We start from the raw sequence: 4,882 nt of genomic DNA, 5'->3' as shown, positions 1-4,882 counted from the left end.
TGTATTGGTTTTTCGGAAGTGTTAGACCTGTAAGAGAAAAATTTAAATGGTTGGGAAAGGCCATGGGATGTAGAAATATTTTTTTCACATTTTATTTCCTTTTAAAAACAGGTAAATCAATAGGGATTTTCGTACGGATAAGTACCCAGTGAACGGTTCGTTTAGCTTTATATATTATTCCGGGTGGGCGTTGTATTGGTTTTTCGGAAGCGTTAGACCTGTAAGAGAAAAATTTAAATGGTTGGGAAAGGCCACGGGATGTAGAAATATTTTTTTCACATTTTACTTCCTTGTAAAAACAGGAAAATCAATAGGGATTTTCGTACGGATATGTACCCAGTGAACGGTTCATTTAGCTTTATATATTGTTCCGGGTGGGCGTTGTATTGGTTTTTCAGAAGCGTTAGACTTGTAAGAGAAAAATTTAAATGGTTGGGAAAGGCCATGGGATGTAGAAATATTTTTTTCACATTTTACTTCCTTGTAAAAACAGGAAAATCAATAGGGATTTTCGTACGGATAAGTACCCAGTGAACCGTTCGTTTAGCTTTATATATTGTTCCGGGTGGGCATTGTATTGGTTTTTCACAAGTGTTAGACCTGTAAGAGAAAAATTTAAATGGTTGGGAAAGGCCATGGGATGTAGAAATATGTTTTTCACATTTACTTACTTGTAAAAACAGGTAAATCAATAGGGTTTTTCGTACGGATAAGTGCCCAGTGAACGGTTCGTTTAGCTTTATATATTGTTCCGGGTGGGCGTTGTATTGGTTTTTCGGAAGTGTTAGACCTGTAAGAGAAAAATTTAAATGGTTGGGAAAGGCCATGGGATATAGAAATATTTTTTTCACATTTTATTTCCGTTTAAAAACAGGTAAATCAATAGTGATTTTCGTATGGATAAGTACCCAGTGAACGGTTCGTTTAGCTTTATATATTGTTCCGGGTGGGCGTTGTTTTGGTTTTTCGGAAGTGTTAGACCTGTAAGAGAAAAATTTAAATGGTTGGGAAAGGCCATGGGATGTAGAAATATTTTTTTTCACATTTTACTTCCTTGTAAAAACAGGAAAATCGATAGGGATTTTCGTACGGATAAGTAGCTAGTGAACGGTTCCTTTATCTTTATATATTCTTCCGGGTGGGCGTTGTATTGGATTTTCGGAAGTGTTAGACCTGTAAGAGAAAAATTTAAATGGTTGGGAAAGGCCATGGGATGTAGAAATATTTTTTTCACATTTACTTCCTTGTAAAAACAGGTAAATCAATAGGGTTTTTCGTACGGATAAGTACCCAGTGAACCGTACGTTTAGCTTTATATATTGTTCCGGGTGGGCGTTGTATTGGTTTTTCGGAAGTGTTAGACCTGTAAGAGAAAAATTTAAATGGTTGGGAAAGGCCATGGGATGTAGAAATATTTTTTGCACATTTTACTTCCTTGTAAAAACAGGAAAATCGATAGGGATTTTCGTACGGATAAGTACCCAGTGAACCGTTCGTTTAGCTTTATATATTGTTCCGGGTGGGCGTTGTATTGGTTTTTCGCAAGTGTTAGACCTGTAAGAGAAAAATTTAAATGGTTGGGAAAGGCCATGGGATGTAGAAATATTTTTTTCACATTTACTTCCTTGTAAAAACAGGTAAATCAATAGGGTTTTTCGTACGGATAAGTACCCAGTGAACGGTTCGTTTAGCTTTATATATTGGTCCGGGTGGGCGTTGTATTGGTTTTTCGGAAGTGTTAGACCTGTAAGAGAAAAATTTAAATGGTTGGGAAAGGCCATGGGATGTAGAAATATTTTTTTCACATTTTATTTCCTTTTAAAAACAGGTAAATCAATAGGGATTTTCGTACGGATAAGTGCCCAGTGAACGGTTCGTTTAGCTTTATATATTGTTCCGGGTGGGCGTTGTAATGGTTTTTCGGAAGTGTTAGACCTGTAAAAGAAAAATTTAAATGGTTCGGAAAAGCCATGGGATGTAGAAATATTTTTTTCACATTTACTTCCTTGTAAAAACAGGTAAATCAATAGGGTTTTTCATACGGATTAGTACCCAGTGAACGGTTCGTTTAGCTTTATATATTGTTCCGGGTGGGTGTTGTATTGGTTTTTCGGAAGCGTTAGACCTGTAAGAGAAAAATTTAAATGGTTGGGAAAGGCCAAGGTATGTAGAAATATTTTTTTCACATTTTATTTCCTTGTAAAAGCAGGTAAATCAATAGGGTTTTTCGTACGGATAAGTGCCCAGTGAACGGTTCGTTTAGCTTTATATATTGTTCCGGGTGGGCATTGTATTGGTTTTTCGGAAGTGTTAGACCTGTAAGAGAAAAATTTAAATGGTTGGGAAAGGCCATGGGATGTAGAAATATTTTTTTCACATTTACTCCCTTGTAAAAACAGGTAAATCAATAGGGTTTTTCGTACGGATAAGTGCCCAGTGAACGGTTCGTTTAGCTTTATATATTGTTCCGGGTGGGCGTTGTATTGGTTTTTCAGAAGTGTTAGACCTGTAAGAGAAAAATTTAAATGGTTGGGAAAGGCCATGGGATGTAGAAATATCTTTTTCACATTTTATTTCCTTTTAAAAACTGGTAAATCAATAGGGATTTTCGTACGGATAAGTACCCAGTGAACGGTTCGTTTAGCTTTATATATTGTTCCGGGTGGGCATTGTATTGGTTTTTCGGAAGTGTTAGACCTGTAAGAGAAAAATTTAAATGGTTGGGAAAGGCCATGGGATGTAGAAATATTTTTTTCACATTTTACTTCCTTGTAAAAACAGGAAAATCAATAGGGATTTTCGTACGGATCTGTACCCAGTGAACGGTTCATTTAGCTTTATATATTGTTCCGGGTGGGCGTTGTATTGGTTTTTTGGAAGCGTTAGACCTGTAAGAGAAAAATTTAAATGTTTGGGAAAGGCCATGGGATGTAGAAATATTTTTTTCACATTTTATTTCCTTGTAAAAACAGGTAAATCAATAGGGTTTTTCGTACGGATAAGTGCCCAGTGAACGGTTCGTTTAGCTTTATATATTGTTCCGGGTGGGCGTTGTTTTGGTTTTTCGGAAGTGTTATACCTGTAAGAGAAAAATTTAAATGGTTGGAAAAGGCCATGGGATGTAGAAATATTTTTTTCACATTTTACTTCCTTGTAAAAACAGGAAAATCGATAGGGATTTTCGTACGGATAAGTACCCAGTGAACGGTTCGTTTATCTTTATATATTCTTCCGGGTGGGCATTGTATTGGTTTTTCGGAAGTGTTAGACCTGTAAGAGAAAAATTTAAATGGTTGGGAAAGGCCATGGGATGTAGAAATATTTTTTTCACATTTACTTCCTTGTAAAAACAGGTAAATCAATAGGGTTTTTCGTACGGATAAGTACCCAGTGAAACGTTCGTTTAGCTTTATATATTGTTCCGGGTGGGCGTTGTATTGGTTTTTCGGAAGTGTTAGAACTGTAAGAGAAAAATTTAAATGGTTGGGAAAGGCCATGGGATGTAGAAATATTTTTTTCACATTTTATTTCCTTTTAAAAACAGGTAAATCAATAGGGATTTTCGTACGGATAAGTACCCAGTGAACGGTTCGTTTAGCTTTATATATTGTTCCGGGTGGGCGTTGTATTGGTTTTTCGGAAGTGTTAGACCTGTAAGAGAAAAATTTAAATGGTTGGGAAAGGCCATGGGATGTAGAAATATTTTTTTCACATTTTACTTCCTTGTAAAAACAGGAAAATCAATAGGGATTTTCGTACGGATATGTACCCAGTGAACGGTTCATTTAGCTTTATATATTGTTCCGGGTGGGCGTTGTATTGGTTTTTCGGAAGCGTTAGAAATGTAAGAGAAAAATTTAAATGGTTGGGAAAGGCCATGGGATGTAGAAATATTTTTTTCACATTTTATTTCCTTGTAAAAACAGGAAAATCAATAGGGATTTTCGTACGGATAAGTGCCCAGTGAACGGTTCGTTTAGCTTTATATATTGTTCCGGGTGGGCGTTGTTTTGGTTTTTCGGAAGTGTTATACCTGTAAGAGAAAAATTTAAATGGTTGGAAAAGGCCATGGGATGTAGAAATATTTTTTTCACATTTTACTTCCTTGTAAAAACAGGAAAATCGATAGGGATTTTCGTACGGATAAGTACCCAGTGAACGGTTCGTTTATCTTTATATATTCTTCCGGGTGGGCGTTGTATTGGTTTTTCAGAAGTGTTAGACCTGTAAGAGAAAAATTTAAATGGTTGGGAAAGGCCATGGGATGTAGAAATATTTTTTTCACACTTACTTCCTTGTAAAAACAGGTAAATCAATAGGGTTTTTCGTACGGATAAGTACCCAGTGAAACGTTCGTTTAGCTTTATATATTGTTCCGGGTGGGCGTTGTATTGGTTTTTCGGAAGTGTTAGACCTGTAAGAGAAAAATTTAAATGGTTGGGAAAGGCCATGGGATGTAGAAATATTTTTTTCACATTTTACTTCCTTGTAAAAACAGGAAAATCAATAGGGATTTTCGTACGGATCTATACCCAGTGAACGGTTCATTTAGCTTTATATATTGTTCCGGGTGGGCGTTGTATTGGTTTTTAGGAAGCGTTAGACCTGTAAGAGAAAAATTTAAATGTTTGGGAAAGGCCATGGGATGTAGAAATATTTTTTTCACACTTACTTCCTTGTAAAAACAGGTAAATCAATAGGGTTTTTCGTACGGATAAGTACCCAGTGAAACGTTCGTTTAGCTTTATATATTGTTCCGGGTGGGCGTTGTATTGGTTTTTCGGAAGTGTTAGACCTGTAAGAGAAAAATTTAAATGTTTGGGAAAGGCCATGGGATGTAGAAATATTTTTTTCACATTTTACTTCCTTGTAAAAACAGGAA

The sequence above is a fragment of the Paroedura picta genome, unplaced genomic scaffold (assembly GCF_049243985.1).
Source record: "Paroedura picta isolate Pp20150507F unplaced genomic scaffold, Ppicta_v3.0 Ppicta_v3_sca23, whole genome shotgun sequence".
Lineage (NCBI taxonomy): Eukaryota > Metazoa > Chordata > Lepidosauria > Squamata > Gekkonidae > Paroedura > Paroedura picta.
Note: the sequence above shows the minus strand (reverse complement) of the source record.